The sequence below is a fragment of the Leopardus geoffroyi genome, chromosome A3 (genome assembly GCF_018350155.1).
Source record: "Leopardus geoffroyi isolate Oge1 chromosome A3, O.geoffroyi_Oge1_pat1.0, whole genome shotgun sequence".
NCBI lineage: Eukaryota > Metazoa > Chordata > Mammalia > Carnivora > Felidae > Leopardus > Leopardus geoffroyi.
In genome coordinates this window covers 103,673,934-103,693,620 of record NC_059336.1, presented here as the reverse complement: position 1 = coordinate 103,693,620, position 19,687 = coordinate 103,673,934, and the positions used below count along the sequence as shown (strand labels likewise).

Genomic DNA, 19,687 nt, shown 5'->3' with positions numbered 1-19,687 from the left:
ATGTCAGAGTGATTCACTTTAAGACGGAGAAAGGGGCCACAAGCCAAGAAATCCCGGCGACCTCTGGAAGCTGGAACAGTGCAGGCAGCTGAATCCCCCAGAGCCTCCAGGAGGAGCCCCCCGTTTGACATTAGCCCAGTGACACCGATTTCAGTCTTCTGGCCTCCACAGCTGTCAGGGGATACATTTGTGTTGTTTCTAGCTACCAAGGATGTTTCCGCAGCCGTAAGAAACTAGAACACTTTGCATGGGGAAAAAAGCAGGAAGGGAGAGAGGGACCAAGGGGCTGACTCATCACATCCCAGGAACCCAGACCTCTGCATCCTGCTGGGAAACACCCTCCTGGCCTCCCAACGCGAGCACCTCCCTAAAATCCACAGGAAGAAAACACCGGGTCCTCCAGGGTTCAGCAGAGCCCCGGGACAAGCCTGTGATCCTTCATTAGCTCCAAGAGGGCCATTCAGCCACCCTCGGCCTCCAGCAGGTAGGGCATTTTATGGCCTTCCAGAACCCCGAGCTGGCTTAATTGCCTCCGAGGACGGCAGTGAGCCCGGATGGCTGAAGCGTGCACTGGTGAACCTCCACGGTGCCCATGAGTTCCAAACTCACTTATCCACTGTCTGAACACACACACACTGGCCCTGTGCTCCAGGCATTTGATCACAGGGCATCAGGGACACTGGGCTGGGTCACAGGTATCTTTCAAAAGATGCACAAACCCAGGTGGAAACCAAATGTTTCCTGCTGGCTCATTTTGTTCCAGCCTCGGCCCAAATGTATTTACCTCAATTTCTCAGCACGGTGGGGTGTGGAGAGGGGGAGGGGAGATGCTCCAGTCGCTCACTGTGGGGGCAGGTAATTGGTGCAAAGCCCTATTTACTGAAATAGCTTTCTTCTGACACAGAAAAAAAAAAAAAAAAAGTCCCGAAATAAAGGGGCCCGTGATTGTTTGCTTCCTTTTGCTTTTTTGGTTACAACAGTAAAAACTGTCCTTCAAACAGAGTCCCAAAGGACATCAGAGCTTGACAATGACGAATGGGGAACAGATGTTTCTGGGCCATCAGAATGACAGCTTCCTCCTCGACACGTGGGCTCCGGGACCCAGGGACGGGGTCACCGTCTGGCCTAGGAGGCCAGACAGTCTGGACACTGGTGGCCAGGGCTCGAGATCTGAGGGTGTGCAGGGGGACCCGGCACGCCCAGCGTCCCCTGCCTGAGTTGGGCAACACCAAGCTTTGAACTGCCTTGGGAGGTAGGGTGTGTGCCTTGAATGAGGAACTAGGATAAGCCCTGATTTCCCGGTAGTCGATGGCTCAGCCAGCAGAGTTTTCTCTCCCGCAGGCCTGTGAGGCAGGTCTCAGGACCTGTGAGCCAGCTCAGCAATTCTGTGCCACTGTGGCACGGCACTTTCCGGTCACTTCGCTCCCCGCCCTATGTCCCTCTCCCTGGGACGCACCCCTTCCCCACCTCCTGGCCTGGCCTGGGATGTGGAGATAGGCACAGGGAGTGGGGATGGGGCTACTATTAGCCGCCTCCTGCTTCTATGGGCCTCCTCCTCCCGGGCCTCCCCTGCCCCATTCAGCACCGGCCTCATCCCAAGCCACCCCCCACTTCTCTTCCATACCCTGCACACCTGGGGTTCTGCTGCCCTGGCCTCAGAACATTCAGTCAGAGGCTCTGGGGGGCTGGAGGGTCCCAAGAGGGAGCAGTGGACATGGTCAGGAGTACTCCCGGGGCGGCCGGTACAGCAGGCTTGGACGTGGGAACAGTGGCCCGGTGCATTCCCGGGGTGGCGGGCACGGGAGGCGTGGGGAGCCAGAGGAACCCTGGCAGGAACTCAGGAGCCACTCCCTTGCCTGCCAGCGAAGCAGCAGCCCGAGTGGAGCTGCCCCACACCTCACCTTCCCCTCCAGGCTCACAATATCCTGCGTGCGGCCAACGGACGCCGCACAGAGACCTACTGTAGGACAGGTTCTAGATGCGAGCCGTTAGGAGACAGGCTCTGGAGGACAACTCCCCGGGTTCAAATCCCGGCTCCGGGACTCACCCTTCGCGTGCTTCAGCGTTTCATAAACTCTGGGTGCCTCACTTTCCCCATCCTTAAGTGGTGAGAAGTTTAGAGCTTTTCCCTGTGAAGCTGTTTATGAGGATTAAGTGATACAGGGCCCGTCAAGGGCTCAGCGCGGGCCTGATACAGGCGAGTGCCAAGTGCAGATGGAGAAGAGAGGAGAGCTGAGCACCTGACCTAATGGATGGAGCAGAATTAGAACCCGGGCGGCTGGACAGTCTGTCCATGAACGCACAGCCCCCCACACCCGTCAGCCTTCAGCGCACACGCCTGGGTCTTGCTGTCCACACTGCCCCTGAGCACCAGCTGACTTCAGACGGGAAGGCTGCTGGGAACAGCGTCATGGCACCACGAGTGCTGTGCAGAGGGGCAGGGGGACGAGGGGGCGGCTGGAGCCCAGTTTGCTCTTGCGAAGCACTTCCTGAACTGCATATTCAGTTACCACAATATGAGTCAAGGTCCCTTTCAAGTGGCTTGCTGAGCTTCCCTCTGATCTGGCACAGCCTCCCCGGGATGGACAGGCAGCAGCCTTTCCTGATGAGCTGTCAGGCCCCGCCGGGACGCCCCTTTACTGGGCGCTGGCACCAGGCCCTATGCAGGCACTGATTTGCTTTCCCTACAACAACCCCGTAGGGCAAGATCTGCTCTTGTCCCCATTTTACAAATGGGGACACTGAGGCTCAGAGAGGTTGGGTCTGAGGTTGGATCACACAGCTGGTGGGGGCCAGGGCTGCGATTTGAACTCACGCCTGTCTGGCCTTTACCTGCCCCATTCTTCTGCCGGGCTCACTGTAGCGAGAGGAGGCCGCGTTCACCTCCCCTGCTTGAGTCAAGGAGAGGCCTGGCAGCTTTCTTGGAGTTCTTTTGCAGGTCAAGGCTGGGGAGGCCAGATTGTGGAGAGGGAAGGATTAGAACCAATGTCTCCCATCCCAGGAGGAAACAGGGGACTCTCTAGGCAGCAAATACAAGAGCTCCACTGATGGGCCAGGGTCCCCCTGTGCACTGATTCCCAATAAGAAAGGGGTCACTCTGCCCAGAAAGGATCTCGTCTGAAAGACCGAGGTTCCCTGGATGAGGGAGACAGCTACAAAAGGCTTTCACTAAAGCCTGGCTTCAGGACCAGGCACATGCCTGAGTGGAGGGGACGTGGGGAAGGGTACTTCATCCTGGAATGGGGGCAGAGGGTAGGAGGGGCGGCAGCTTTGCCAGGAATGCACAACCCAAGACCTTTTGGGTCCCTGGACAAGAAGGAGGGATTCTCAGCGGCACTTAGGAAATGAGGGAGAAAAAAGGAAGCAGGTGCGTTTTGAAATAAACACAGCCTGTGGAATACCGACACTAGCCAAGAAGGTCTGAATTGTGCTGGTGGGGATTCAGGTCTTTGTTTTTGCTTTTGTCATTGTTGTTTTGATTCAGCTCAGGGGTTTTCTTCGTAATGACTACGAGGAAACTCTGAAGGCTATGAAAACAACAACAGAAAAAAAAAAAAACAAACGGGACAATAACAACAGCTCAACAAATCTGACATGTTCAGCCAACTCACCCATCTGTTGAAATGGAAATGAGTCCGAACCCAAAGTCACATCTTTTTCCCCTCTGCTGCCCTCTCTGCACAACTAAGGATTGCACACATAAGTCCAACAAAGTTGGGAGACTTGAATGACTTTCCCTTCCTATAGAGATAAAGAATGTTCATCAGTATATTGAAAGCCCTGAGAAGTCCTGCAGTCATAGAAATAGTTCGACTAGCTAACCGAAGATCCCCAAACTTACTAGTCCAGAAAACTCTTTTTTTTCTGGCAAAAGGCCTATGTTACCTCCCTGTGAAGCACATACTGAGACCTGCTGGCCTGGCCATCTGTGGGGTGGGAGCGACATTGATCCCAGGGCTTATTTAGCAGACACGAACTTCTGCTGCCTAGCTGTAAGGGCCCTGGCACCTAGTCTTGCCCTGATAGTTTAGCCAGACCCAGTGTTTAAAACCTCAGGGTGTTGATAGCACTTTTAGTGATGGCTTGGGTTGAAACTAATGGGGTCTCAAACTGTGGCCCTTGGGCCAAATCTGGCCCACTGCCTGTCTCTGTAAATAAAGTTTTATTGGAACATAGCCATTCTCATTCCTTTACATACTGCCTATGGCTGCTTTTCGTTATAGTGGTAGACTGGAACCGTTGTGACAGAGGCCATAAAGGCCTGAAAAGCCTACAATATTTACCATCTGACCCTTCAGACAAAAAGTGAACAGAACGCTTGTTTAGAAAAGAATCAGAACTCCCCGGAAATACTAACTCTGTTGAAGCCTCAATATCAGGCAAATTTTAGATTCTAAATCCCTGTAATTTGGGCCAACCCAGGTTCTGTGGTTAAGTTGTTGATGTAACTGGCCCACCCAAGGGTTCAAGTGTAAAGGGGTATGTGTGTGTGTGTGTGTGTGTGTGTGTGTGTGTATGAAGAGGATGCAAGTAGGAACGGAGTGGGAAGGGAGAGGTTTTATTGCTTAAGAATATTGAGTTTGGAGTCAGAGCATGGCTTAGATTCCAGCTCCATCACTGGGCAAGTTATGCCATCGCATAGGCCTGCTTGATTATGTGTAAGAAACATGGAGATCATGTCTTTGGCTGGACAGGGCTGTTGTGGACAGTGAATGAGATCGTATATGCAGAGCCCCTCTGCCACCTCACAGAGGGCTCGGCCTTTTTGGTTAAATGTACCCAGTGCGTATGAAATGCCCGACAAATATGATTCAGGGCCGTATTCCAGGGGCAGGCAACATCTGGGCGAGACAAGACCCCCTTGCGTTCCTGGTTGGATGTTAGGCGCTAATTTGGGTCACTTCCCAAGTATGACCTTCTGCCCCACTGGCAAATGCCAAGTGAGGGCACTGATGATCTCACACATAACTAGGGCACGTCCAACTCCTCCATGTACAAACCACGTAACCACCCGGGAAGCAGACGGCCCTGCAAGTGTAACCCACAGACTGAAGATGACCCATGGGCAAGTGGCAAGGTGTGCGTGGCTTCTAGGCTGGGATTCTGGACGCAACGCTGGGGATTCCAGGGGCAAACTTGAGCAGACCCGCTCTCTGTCAGCTGGCGAGGTCTGCCCAGAGAGACGCTAGTGTTTATCTGCCACAACCTTTAGGTTTTATTACACTCAGTTGCCTTGTATATTTAATAGGGAAATTTGCCGAAGTGGTTACTAAGCCACAAGGAAAAAAAAAAAGGAAGGGAGTGGGGAGCCTCTCTCCGACCCTGTAGTCGGCAAAGCTGCCTCATTAATCAGACCTACACTAGGATCCAGCGCTGTTCATGTTTAGGGCATTAAAACTCAAAGCTAAAATTGTAGCAGGAGGTAATTTGAGTACATGCAGCCTGTCTCTCTGCAATAGATTTATGATGTTTACCCAACAATGGATGGGAACTTTCAGGGAAAGAAGGGTTTTGCCCTCCTCCTTTTCAAAATACATCGTCAGCCCACAGTGATCAAGTTCCCAATTTTTGTGTGAGTGTGTGAGACTTAAAAAAAAAAAAAAAAAGCTGCAGGGGTGATAAGAGCAGATCTTGTATTTAATTTTCAGCGATCTGAGCACCGAGGAAGGATGATTGGAATGAGCTTTCCGGGAGACAAAGTGTTCTTGTGATGCTCTCACCCTGCACCCCTCTGCTCGAGATGATCTGCCAAGTATCACCCGCACGGGGCCCCCCGCTGCCGAATCCGGGACAGCTGGCCACTGTGCCTCAACAAGAGACTCGGAGAATTCCCGGCAAACGTCTCCAGGTTCCAGGCTGCGACTCTGCTGTCAGGTACATCGTGGTTATAGTCCCTGGGGCTGAGTGCCAGTGAGTCCAGAAGAGCAAGACCTCCTATTTTCCAAGTTTCCCCACCTGCCTTCTGGGCTGAAACTCAGAAAGCAGGAGATGCCTCTCACAGAGAGGAGGGAGAGGCACGGCGGCTCCGAAGGGAATTCTTTTCTAGAAGGAGGTGATTCTACCATGCACAGGGAGCACGAGGAGTGGTCAGCCTGCGCGTGGACAGGGAGGCAATGAAGTGCACCCAGGAGCACCCATCTCCCTGGCGGCCGGTGATGGGAGCCAGGCGGCCATGGGTGCCTCTTCCAAGTCTTGCCGGTCTTTGGTTGTACAGCTTTGCCTCAGACCTGCCGGATTGGTGATAGGTTGGGGACAATCATACCCACCAGATAGGGCTGTTTCACAAATTAAATTGAAATTTTTAAAATATTTGGTTAAACCAACCCACTCTGAGTATCAGCTTCGCCACTTCCTAACTGGGTCTCTGGGCAAGTTGCATGCCCACTCTGAGACTTCATTTCTCTCTCTCTCTCTCTTTAAATGATTGCTACTGAATTTGGAGCTCCAGATGATTAGAAATACATTATATGCTTTTTTATTTTGAGAGAGGGAGAAAGCACAAGTAGGAGGGGGCAGAGAGAGAGAGAGAGAGAGAAACCCAAGCAGGTTCCACACCAGCAGCGCAGAGCCCGGTGCGGGGCTCAAACTCACAAGCTGTGAGATCATGACTTGAGCCAAAGTCGGATGCTTAACCGACTGAGCCACCCAGGCACCCTTTCATTTCTCTGTCTTAAAATGTGGATGAAGTTGCTACTTGCCCCATGGGGCCATGGATGAGTGTATGGAAGTGATTTGAGAACAATATAGGCTCATAGATTTTCAGTAAATATTATACTCCTGTCTCAATGTGATAGAAAGATGCGTTTCTCTTTGAATTCGGATGGGTGTAGTGGGAATCAGAGATTGTATTTTATGCCAAAGTCACAAACGCTTTGCTACACGAGGGAGGCCTCTTTCCCAGGCGGGATGGGGAAGGAGGTTAGGAGAAGGCAATCGAAGGAGTTTCAAATGTGACTAACAGTTGTAATGATGAGGTAACGGGGAAGATTTATTCGCCAACGGAAGGAATACTTTTAAATCTACCCCTTTCCATAATGGGACACACTCTTACATAGACTGCAGCTTACCTACAAGTATTTATGTAATTTTGCAAAGAACGCTCAGTGTGGAAACACACACAAAGGAATGACATTCAGAGACACGACTCCTGTTGCCTTTGCCTTAAAAGCACCCATTTCACCGTCTGGCTGGAGAAACGCTGGCCTGGTCATTACCCAGGAACCCAGGGAGGAGGGGCCTTGTAGAAACTAGAACCAACCAGCCAACAAGAACAGTAACAATAAACACCACCACAACAAAATGACTCTTTTCAGCTTAGTGCATCTTAAAACACCCCCCAACTTTCCAACTTCAACAGTTTGAAATGAATCAAGGGGAAGACAAGATAGCATTAACCACGCACAACTGAGTTTCTCAAAAATATCTTGGGGCACCTGGCTAGTTCATCGGTTAAGTGTCTGACTTCGGCTCAGGCCATGATTTCACGGGTCTTGAGTTCGAGCCCCGCGTCGGGCTCTGTGCTGACAGCTCAGAGCCTGGAGCCTGCTTCGGATTCTGTGTCTCCCTCTCCCTCTGCCCCTCCCCTGCTCACGCTCTGTCTGCTCTTTCAAAAATAAATACATGTTAAAAATTTTTTTAAATAAAATATCTTATTAACACAGCTTTCCAAATAAATCCTCTAACTTACCAGTCTCAACAAACTTGCAGTGACTGATGCTCCCTGTCGTCTAGGAAGGACACAGATGGGGAAATGAATGACATTTCCATTCTTTAGTATTCATCTGATGTCCCACCTTGTTTGCTTTGAGCTGTTTGCAGAGCTTTTGGGATGTGTGGAACCGTTTGCTAGTAAGGCCAGCTCAGGCCTTCCAGAACGAAGCCTCCCAACGAATTGCAGAGGAAGAAGACCTTCAGTTCTGTTTTTCTGCAGGGTTGACTCATATGTGTGTGTGTTCATAACATTTAAAGAAGTAATGTGCCTGGAGAACAGGAAGGGAGCTGCTTTACAAGCAAAGATAAGATGTGATTAGAGGATGAGGTTGATCAGATAAAGATACCACACACACAATTTGGATTTTAGCCGGTTCTTTAATTTACTCTGAGAGGAAAAGGAGGGGAGAAGGATGAGGACCGAGAGCGTTAGGAATTGGCTTCTCACGAGCTGCCTCTCTTTTTTTTTTTTTTTTAATTTTTTTTTTTTTCAACGTTTATTTATTTTTGGGACAGAGAGAGACAGAGCATGAACGGGGGAGGGGCAGAGAGAGGGGGAGACACAGAATCGGAAACAGGCTCCAGGCTCTGAGCCATCAGCCCAGAGCCTGACGCGGGGCTCGAACTCCCGGACCGCGAGATCGTGACCTGGCTGAAGTCGGACGCTTAACCGACTGCGCCACCCAGGCGCCCCACGAGCTGCCTCTCTTAATACGCTTTGTGGGTTTTTTTCAATCCCATCTTTAAAAAGATGCGGCCATTTGTTTCCTCTTCTGGGACTCCCTCTCCTCCCCTTCATCCTTCTTATAAGAAGGCGGGGAGAAACTTCCTTAGAAGTCCTATCTGTACCACCCTATCTCAGAAGACTTGAAACATTTATTCTCAATGTCCTCAGTTTTCCCTCCCAATGGGACCATTATTTGAAAGAAATTCCACCAGCATTCAACCAACAGGCACACATATCGTAGGTGCAAACAGTGAGGGGCAGGAGAGTCATTCCAAGACTGGGGTCTCCATCAAGTCTTATGAACCCAAAGGATGTATAGTCATCTGTTATGACGTTGGTGGGACTCCCTCACAATCTGAGCATGGAGAGGGTTTCCTTTTTCCCTCTAACTATTTCAACGCATATTTTGGATCTTGTTGGGTTTTTGTTTAAAGTTTTTAATTTTGGGGCGCCTGGGTGGCGCAGTCGGTTAAGCGTCCGACTTCAGCCAGGTCACGATCTCGCGGTCCGGGAGTTCGAGCCCCGCGTCGGGCTCTGGGCTGATGGCTCAGAGCCTGGAGCCTGTTTCCGATTCTGTGTCTCCCTCTCTCTCTGCCCCTCCCCCGTTCATGCTCTGTCTCTCTCTGTCCCAAAAATAAATAAACGTTGAAAAAAAAAAAAAAATTAAAGTTTTTAATTTTAATTCCCGTATCATTAACATGCGGTGTTGTATTAGTTTCAGGGGTACATTAGAGTGACTCAACATTTCCATGTGACACCATGTGCCCATCACAAGTGCACTCCTTAATCCCATCCCCCTACGTGCCTCCCCTCTGGTGACCCTCACTGTGTTCTCTACAGTTAAGAGCCTGTTTCTTGGTTTCTATTTGCCCCTTTGCTCATTTGTTTTATTAAAATTTCCATATGAGTGAAATCATATACTATTTGTCTTTCTCTGACTGACTTATTTTGCTTAGCATAATACCCTCTAGCTCTATCTGTGTCATTGCAAATGGCAAGATTTCTTTCTTTTTTATAGCTGAATAATATTCCATTGTGTGTGTACACACACACACACACACACACCTTTTTTATCTGTATCCGTATCATTAATGAACACTTGGGCTGCTTCCATACCTTGGCTGTTGTAAATCATGCTGCAGTAAACATTGGGGTGCATGTATCCCTTTGAATCAGGTCTTGTATTTTGACAACAACTCCATGGGGCTTGAAGCCAAAAAGTCGTATCTTCATTTAATAGCTAAGGAAATCGCAGGGCAGAGGTTAAATGACACTTTCAGGTGGAAAACTTGTGCTAGAATCTGTGTCTTCCTCGTTCTGTTGGTTCCCTGTCATTGTTCCATTTATTACACAATATTCTTGGACAATCCACTGGCAGGGACAGTGCTTGTAAACAAAACACTGCCCGCCTGGGGAGAGAAAAGTAGTACCTTGCATATTGCAAGTCTATTTCACGGCTCGCTCTGAGGTCAGGACCTCCGATGCCCTCTTGACTTCCATCCCAAGACCTCAGAGGTGACAACAGATGGAAATGGAGTGAGGAGATGAGCATTTAATCAGAGTCCACAGGGGAATGGAAGGCGGAAAGTTACTAATTATTTTTGAGAGACAGAGAGAGACAGCATGAGCGGGAGAGGGCAGAGAGAGAGAGAGGGAGGGAGACCCAGAATATGAAGCTGTCAGCCCAGAGCCCGACGCAGGGCTTGAACTCACAGACCGCGAGATCATGACCTGAGCCGAAGTCGGTCGCTCAACTGACTGAGCCACCCAGGCGCCCCCTGGAAAGTTACTAATTAGAAACATCTTGGACTTTAATTGAATTGTTCTTCTCATTTCAGAAATCTTCTACAGAATGATTCCCCTCCCTCCATTGTGTTTGTAAGTTTTGCTGTTTTTGAATTGGTGTACTTCTACATTTTACAGTTTTCCTTTTCAGAAATTAGAATAAAGCAGTTCTTGGTCTCCTGAAGCAGATTTTGAGAAGCAGAAAAGTGAGGTTTTCAATCATGCACAAGACTGACAATTAGCTAATAAAAATCCTTTTCCCCCCCCTGTTTCCTCAAAAGTCAGTTCTCAGAAAAACAATCATTTATTCTACCTACCCTGTTTACCAGCAAGGTTAAAAGTTCAGGCAAAGAAAGACATCAAAATATTTACATTAAAGCAAATCGATGCTTCTATACCACGTCTGGCTCTGCAGATTCGGAATCAGGGCCTGTCACGCTTGTCCCAAGAAGAGGAAGCAGAGTTCTGGAAGGCTGGTCCTATGTTTCCTTCAGCTCTCACTCGCGCGCTCTCTTTCTCTCTCTCTCTAAGACCATTCTCCTTTTCTGAGACTGCTGTCTTGGCCACCCCTGCCTTTTAGATCTTTTCTCCCTTTTCATATTTTATATTTATAGCTTAGGTCATTAGGACCCTACCCAAGTATTTTCACTGACGGTATGTTCCTACTATTTCCTGATATATTTGTTTTTTTTTTTTAATCCTCAATCTTTACAAATGAAAATAATGGTCACAGCCACCACAACTGAATCTGTACATTACGTTTTCATGCATTACTGCAAACAGCCTCCTAGTTGACAGGGTGAAGTTGGAAACCAAAGCTCAGAGATCCCACAGCTTGCCAGGGACCAGGCAGACCAGAACTGAGGGCGCATCTGCCTGAGTCTTGTAATTAATGGGGTCTCCATTGTTCCAACCCTAAAGGAAAGGCCCCAGCACTGGCCATGCCTTCAGGGGCCATGACTGTCTTCGGAAGAGACGTGTCAAGGAAAATGAGGCAGCCTTTACCTAACACGAGCAGTGCTGTTGCCGAGGGACCACACGTGAGGGCTGGGGCGGGGGCCATGGGGACAGCAGGCCGGGCACCAGCTGCTCCGGGGGCCGGGTGGGTCACCCTCATCTGTTGTCAGCATACTGCAGCCCAGTAGATCCCAGTAGCCCAGTAGATCCATGGTTGGATCTATGTCAGCATATTGCAGCCCAGTAGATCCATGGTTGGCCTTGGCTGCCTGTGCAAGAAAAGGCATTGCTGTGGGTGCCAGCAGGAGAGGTAGTGCCGGAAAAGGAACTCAGCTGTCCTCCAGCACGGACACCAGACACGACACTCGGAGGCCGATTCGCCCCTCGACTGGCCCTAGGTCAGCGAGGAGGGCAGGAGGATGGGGCCTCTGTTCAGGCGATCCTGTCCCGGGTACATCCTTCCTGAGGTGCTGCCTCCTCTTCGGGTGGTGCCATGTGGAGTTCTGCGGGGCTCTGAAGAGAGCCCCCCAATAAGGGGTGTGCTCAACACCCGTGCCGCGCACACACACACCCACCCACAACCCACACACATCCCAGATAACCCGCTTACCCACCCGCCTGCACACAGCAGGGACACCCACGGTATGCACAACACGCCCGCCCCCACGCCCCCTCCACCCACGCACAGACACCCACCACGCACACCGCGGCACGCACACAGGTGCCCGCGCGCTACCGACACCCACGGTCACCCCCCCGCACACACGCATGCACGCGCACACGCTCATGCTCACGCTCCCGTTGTTGACTGTGCTCGTGGTAAGGCAGCCATGCCAGAACCGGCGATGAACCGCCAAATAGCTTTTCCTTCTCAAAGAGATGACAGGAGTGTGGGGGAGTTAGTGTCGGTAAAGTAACTTCTGGAGGAAAGAAAACAGCAGATGGACGGAAGGTAACCTAAAGACAGTGACCGATTACAGGGCTGTGTTCTACCGCCTCTAGAGGTTCCAAAGATGAAAATAATGGAGTAAGAATCGTTAAGGGCTGCAGGCGGGACCCTGTTTTGGATGCCACATTTCCCCTCGTTTTTGCTTTTCTTCTTCAAACAGCAGCAGCAACCCCTTCTACCGATGTAACTCTTTTTATGGTTTCTTAGCCCAATACCCTTCTCCGTCCCCTTGACTCTCACACAGCCTCACTGTTTGCTGAGGGGTGGGGGCCTGCCTGGGACCCCAGAGAGCCTCTGACTGATTCCCCCCAAATTCCCCAACTAGCTTCTCAGAAGAATAAAGACCAAATTCACTTTACCAACATTTCCTCACCACCTACGTAAGGCAGGCACACGTTGGGCTCTGGAGGTAGAAGGTGTTACCACAGAGCTCTGACCTCAAGAGGCCCAGAGAGCTGAGCTCTAGCAGTTGTGCTCACGGGTCTTCTGGGATCTGGTGAGAAGGCAGATTCTGACGCCAAGGGCCAGGGTGGGACCTCTGCCTTTTTTGACCTTCCAACCACACTTGGAGTCGTGGGCAGTTTGCAGAACCAAAGTGTATCCACATCCTGCCCCCCACCCACCCCGCCCCGCCAAAGACCCTCTGCTAAGAGGGCAGGAGGCAAGACCAACATGGCTGCCAGTGTTGAGGGAGGAAGGAAAAGGCTCAGGTGGCTGCCGCGTGGGCCTGAAGTTCTGCTCAGCGGAGGGGGTGCCCAGGACTCGGCAGGGACCCTTGGACTTTGGATTGCCTTCTGTTTTCAGTTATGTTCAGCTATCTTTCCTCTAACTGTCACTTACTAGTCACACTCCTTTTTTTTAACGTTTTATTTACTTATTTTGAGAGAGAGAGGGAGAGAGCACGAGCAGAGAAGGGGCAGAGAGAGGGAGAGGAAGAGAATCCCAAGCAGGCTCTGCACTGTCAGTGCAGAACCCGATGCGGGGCTTGAACTCACACACCCGACCGTGAGATCATGACCTGAGCCAAAATCGGGAGCCGCACGCTTAACCGACGGAGCCACCCAGGTGCCCCGAAACTCAGTTTTCTTAACTGAAACAAAAGGATAATAATGCCATCTCTGGGGCCTGTGATGAGGCCTGGAAATACAGCAGACCCTTGAACAACATGGGTTTGAACTGAGCAGACCCACTTGTACCTGGATGTTTTACAGTACAGCACTGTGATGTATTTTCCCTTCTTTGTAATTTGCTTAAATATTGTTTTCTCAGGCTTACTGCCTAGTAAAAATAATACATATAACAAATAAAGTATGTGTGAATCAACCGTTTGTTATTGGTAAGGCTTCCGGTGAATAGTAGGCCATTAATAGTTGAGCTTTGGGGGGATCAAAAGCTATAGGCAGATTTTCAACTGTGTGGGGCGTTGGTGCCCCCAACCCCCATGTGGTTCAAGAGCTAACTGTAATGTGTGAACCACCAAAAGTTGTGTCCCGAACAAATGAAAGCCTCAGGTGGTAGCTGGGATTGTTCGAGGTGCACGTTTATTCATCCAACTACTTAAGTGACCGTCCCTGAAAAGGCGGTACCTGTTGTAGACCTGGAAAAAGTGAGGCAGGGACCCCGGGTTAAAGGAGAGCATGTCCCATCATCATGGGGACCCAGAGTGGCTTTTGAGGTCCTGCTACGTCATGTTAAAAGGGAGGCAGACCCGTGATTACAGAAGTGAGAGCATTATGCATAGGCAGACCTCCAGGAGGTAATCCACTTCTCATATTTGGAGACATCAGTCCTCTGTGGACACCTGTGACTCAAGGCCAGACGTTCTCCAGGCTGACTGCCTTCTACTGGGTAAAAGCAAATGTGACTCGAAAGGATCTCAGTGTTAACAAAAAGACATGTAAATCTAGAAATTTGAGGTCAAGCCATTTGTCAGAAAGCCTCAGCAGAGATAAGCGTGTTGCCGCTCGCCCAGACTATGAAACCCTCACTGCTTTTGAAAACTGAGTCAAAGAACCCTGCGTGGGGATTCACATGAAGGAAGCTGGGCACAGCTGTTTCAACTACAGTGCCTTTCTGAGCCAGATGCCCACACGTGGAGCAGGGCAAGAAAGTGGATTGTTTTCACTAAGTTTTCATCCACTGGATTCGTTTCTCTTACTGGCACAGCTGATGAAAAGGGAGCATGGGGGCCAAGCAGCATGAGGAGGGAGCTCCCTAAAGCCCCCCTGTGACCACCTCAGCCAAGGGCACGTGCACGGAGCCACGTTCTTGCTGGGCTTGAAGTATGCGCACCTCTGACTCCAGAGCAACTTGCAGACATCTTCGAGATACTGAGGCGCAAGGGAGAGGAGCTGGAAGGCTGGGAACGAGCAAGTATCACCACCATTTTCCGAAGGAACGGGTTCTAAAAACTACAGAAGAGCAGACTCACTCCAGTTTCCGGGCAAACCCAGAAGAGGCATCAGACAAAGTTCACAAGCATTTGGGAAGAAAGTGGTGGTCTTTAAGAGGCACCACGAGTTCTCTAAGAGAAAGTCATTCCATGCTAACCTCATTTCCTGTTTTGACGAGCTTCACCAGAACAGTCGATTAGGGGAATGCCCCAGAAAGTGCGTCTTGCTTTCAGTAAAGCATCTGAAAACCTCTCATCGTATCCTAGGTACATAAGACACCAAAGATGGGCCAGATGATGGAATGACCAGGAGAATTCACAGTAGCAGGGACAACCTTCCCAAAGAGGTCAGACCATGGCATTACCTCGGTCCTGCTACCTCTACTCCCATGCCCGCTGCTGGAGATGGCCGTCCTGGCTAGGCCACCCACTCGATCTCAACACAGACTCTTGGGTGTTTTCTCCCCACTGGCAAGTGAGGTTTGAAACGATTCTCGGCAGCTCTACACGTAGAGAGAGTTGAAGGCTCCAAGGTGACCGTGTCGGTCTATGGCTTTTTTTTTTTTTTTTTGCTCCAGTTCTGTCCTTTGGAGGGAAGCAGAGATATTTCTATGGAGACCCACAGAGGCCCTGTCCTCTGTTCTGTCCCACACTCCACTTTAAAACTAACTTGGGGGTGGGGGTGGGGAGACACTGAAGGTGTATTTATCACCTTTGCCAGTCACACAAACCTCTGAGGAAAAAATGGCCTCCAACCATCAACTCGCAGGAGTTAGAAAGCTAGGGTGAAATGAGACAGAACAAATGTGAAGCCTATGTTCTTTTGAAAAACACAATCCACTGTAAGAGTGCAACATTCAGGTATGTTTGGTTCTAGCTATGCTGCTACGTGCTTGAGTGTGACCAGAGAGGACAAAATAATGCCTCAGAGTCTCCACTTTTACTATTTAATTCTTTCCGTAATATTGAGCTTTTGCTCAGGGTGTTAGACAGGCACTAAAAACCCTTTCCCTACTTAGGTTATGGCCTTGTTGTGAGGACAAAATAAGTCAGAGGTGGTAAAGTGCTTTGAAAAAGGGAAAGCTTCGAAATTCAAAATAGTATTATTATTTGTTGTAAGGTGCTTTCCCTCCAAAAAAAGAAAAAAACTCTGACAGTCTCTGAGTGATAAGCAGAAAATGATTCAGCTTTGGCTTCTGTTTCTCCAGCTGTAACCCCAAACTGGCTGAGCTGGCTGAGTGGCCTCAGTGAGCCCATCTCAAAGCCTGAATTCCTACAGAACTCCAAACTCCTGCAAAACTCCAACCCCCCCCCCCCCCCCCACCCCTTGGCAATCTGCTTTTCCAAAAGTTCTTCCTGGAAGGCCTGCTTCCCACTGTCCTACATTCTGGTAATGAAACAATCATTCAGACAGCTCCCTTTCCAGAGCTGGGGCTTCAAAGATGCAAACTGAAAGGATAGCCAGAGTAAATGCCGAATGACTTGAGTCAGAGCCTCGGACCTTTGTAGGTATGGTAAATTCTTCTGGATCCTACCATGCACTGCTTTGAAAGCGTGTCGTTCTTGCTGCTGCCCAAGCCCGGGCTCACGAGGTGGATGAAAAATATATTGCAGGCCCAAGACAGGAGAGCAGGCCCTAGTCAAATTAACAGACTGAGATAATTACCTTAAACTTCCCTTGCACTCAGTGTAATTTCACTTGGTGGTTATAGGCCTCAGAGTTCACCCAGACAGAGCTGTCTGGTAGAACTTTCTGTGATGATACATGTGTTCTAGATCTGTGCTTTTGGATATTTACATTTAAATTAACTAAAATAAAAAGGAATTACAAATGTAGCTCCTCAGTCACACAGCCACGTTTTAAGTTTTCAGGAGATACACGTGGCTCGTGGCTACTAGCCATATTGGGCAACATGGCCCCAGATCAACCGTTCTTCACCTTGGCTACATGACAGAATTACCTGGGGAGTAAAACAAAAAAAAAACAAAAAAAAACAAAAAAAAAACTCATGTCTGCCCCCACCATTCCAAATTTTGTTGTGAATGGTGCTGGTGGAGCCTGGGCATTTGGATTTTTGAAAACTCCTGGGTAATTCTGATGTCTGGCCAGGGTTCAGAACCATTGCCCCATCCACCTAGAATTGTGTGTTCAATTTATTTTTTCTCCTCCTGTTGTTCTTGAGAACGAAATATACCAGGACAGGGATGTGTCTAAAGGGGTTTCGGTATGTGTGAGCACCCCACGGGGCACGTCCATAGACCCACAACTGGGCTTGGGCTCTGTGTATTCTCAGGGGCTTTGCCTGTGTTTCCCCACGATCCCTTTCTGCACTGCCTCCTCAGAGTTCTAGACTCTGAAAAACAGAACTGGCAGAGAAGGGAAAAGAACCTCAGGGCAGGGTGGGGTCTTTGGGATCATCTGGTCTTCTTGGTGTTCTGCCGAGGAAAGTAGCGCCTAGAGAAGTTAGATGATTCACCCAGGCAACAGCTTGCAGAGAGAGGACAAGGGCCCCGTACTCCAGACTCCCCACTGAGGACACATCCCTCTGCTACATGGTTGCCTTTAATCTTCCAGGAACATAAGCAAATGAGATTTAACCTAAGGACATTGATTTGCAAGGCAAAACTTGGTTTCAGGTGAGAATCTGATTATCCAGGTAATAGAGAGTTTATGATCAACCTTTCCTGCCGGCCAGTATACTGACAGAAAGCCTGTGTCCCCACCTTGGCCACTCCATTTACCCCCTTAGATCACCAGAGGTAAATGGATTCACAATTTCCTCATCCGCCAAACAGTGGTTAGAATACTGGGCAACTCAATATCACAGAGTCAGTATGAGAAGTGATAAGATGATGGATCCAGTCAACACATAATTATTGAGCAGAGCGCCAGGTGCTGAGGACAGACTGGGCAACGAGACAGACTAGAATCTTCCTTTATTGAACTGAAATTTGGAAGGCAGGTAGAGAGGTACACGGCCAATTAATGAGCGAACAAACAGCATAATTGTTGATATTGGTAAGTGCTGGGAAGGGGGAGGGACAGAGTGGGTCCCATCCAACTCAACTCTAGAACGTGCCATAACAGTATGAGCCCAAGAAACCTCGTGGAACGAAGGTGACTGAGGTGCGGGGGAAGAGAAGGAGGCAGCTGAGAAGACAGGGTTTCCAGTAGAAAGCTCAAAGTTAGTGATGATTTTAGTGTGATCATTAACAGGCCACGATTAGAGTAGGTGTGGAAAAAGAGTTCCAAACGTCTTCTGGGGTTTAGTTAGGATCAAGCCCCAGGGGAAACCCTTCACCTGCACTCTGGCCGTGGGCAGCAGGTGGAGGCACTGGAGGGGGCCGAGTCCTGACTTTTCTGTGTCTGTGTCATTTTCGATCAACTGCGTCATAGAGCTTCTTGTTTCACCTCCCAGTTATTCTGAAACAAAAACATGCATGAAAAACACAGGTCACTGCCAACCGCATTGAGAGACAGTCACTCCAGTACATGGAAACCGAAAAGGGAAAGACAGATCATAAATGCCACAGTGAGCTGGGGAATCAAATTTATCACCACCTATTCAAACAGCGATAATCAACGAAAATTGCGGGCGGTGATGATGCGGGGGGGGGGGGGGGGGCGGGTGGGCAGCAGGGTGTTCGTTTAAAAATAATTCACAAGACACAGAAAAGGCAGATGTTCCCAGAAGCCCACTACCTGTTTACTGAAAGCTGAAGTTAGTTCTGACCTTCTGGGTCAGGGTCTACTGCTAGGGCACATTGAGGCTCTTCCCCTACGTGCTCCTGTTGGCCTTGCTAAAGGGTCACACAGGACTTTCAGGACAAGTCTGATATTTGCTCAGTGTTTGCCCAGGTGCTACCCCGAGCAGCACTCCTCAAGGGTCCAAAGAGACGTGAGAGAGGTCACCGGGGAATTGCAGCCCAGTGAGGAGGGACAAGGAATATGGAGGCTGAACTTCTGGTCCCCTGTCCTCTTTCCATCCCAAGAGAATTAGCAGGTGCACCAAAACATCACGAATGGAGTGACTCGCACCAAGGAATCTCAGCGAGGTGGAGGGAGAAGGGGTCCCTGACCATACAAAAGCCCTGAGGACAGCAGAGGGCTGAGACAGCTCTAAGGACAGAGGTTCTAATTGAAACCACTTTGCCAGTTGAGACCAGTACGGTTTGGCTCCCAAGCGGCAGGTTGTTTGCAGAAGCTTATTCTCAGTTCCCAAACAAGTGAAAGGATCATTCCAAAGGCAGGCAGAGGGACAGGTCAATGCAGGCATATAGATGATGTCCCCTCCCCCAAAGATCATGGCCCTGCAAGCCAGCTTTGCGTTTAAATCTGTGGCTCAGACATTCCACGGAAGGAAGAGAAGGCAGGAGACAGAACTGCCATGGGAGGGAGGTCAAATCCACACCGGTCTGTGCTTTTGCAGACGTGTTCTCTGACCGGGCACTGCTTGCTGATGGGCAGAGAAGATACGGGCTCTGCCTGTCTACTCAGAGCTTCCTTGGGTTTGCCGTCCCCTCCATGTGCAACCTGTCCAAGATGCAGCCCTGAGTCTCCCAGGAAAACCGGCTGCCCCTGCCCCTGCCCATTTCCTGACCTTTGTTAATGGCGCAAAATTCTCTGTAAAAAGGGAGGAAAGGGGTGCCCGATTTTGGAAAAACTCCATCCTCCCCCTAGAGATTCATTCACAATGCACAGTAGCATACAAAAGACGCTGAGAAGTTAGGAAATAAAGAAAACTGTTGAAATTCATTCATTGTGTGCTTCCCAAACCCTTTTTGCACAAGGAGCCTTTGGAGCCTTTGCCGGCAGAGTTCTATTGAGTGGCAGAGTTTCAAGCTCCCCGTAACACTCATCGTCCCTGCTGTTCCCAACACTCGCGTGGCACTTGTGATAGTCTGTATTTATTTCCGGAAACTCTGTATTGTTCTTCCTTCTACCTTTCCCCTAACCTTCTGTGCAAATGCGTTAGCTGATTCACATCAACTCCTGCAGCCTGAGGGTTTTCGTTATTGTTGTTTTGCTTTGTTTTGTTTTGTTTTTTGTCAAGGGCCCCATTTGCCAGTGGCAGTGAAATACCGGGCTTTCTGAAAGGTGATAAATCTGGCTCCGTGGTATCTAACATTCTGGGAAGAACGTTGCCCGGATGAATCTGTTGGGAAA

General features: G+C 49.7%; 1 long non-coding RNA gene across 9 annotated transcripts in view; it reads right to left on the bottom strand.

The window, feature by feature from the left end:
• LOC123581137 overlaps window positions 1–19,687 on the bottom strand; it is a 156,714-nt gene that overhangs the window by 73,214 nt on the left and 63,813 nt on the right. For 8 of the 9 annotated variants that reach the window (XR_006703618.1, XR_006703620.1, XR_006703622.1 and 5 more), the window contains exon 3: window positions 17,823–17,944. This is a non-coding gene — a long non-coding RNA (uncharacterized LOC123581137). Of the gene's footprint in view, window positions 1–17,440; window positions 17,945–19,687 lie in introns of those variants that run through there. The other variant, XR_006703615.1, reaches the window with a different exon arrangement.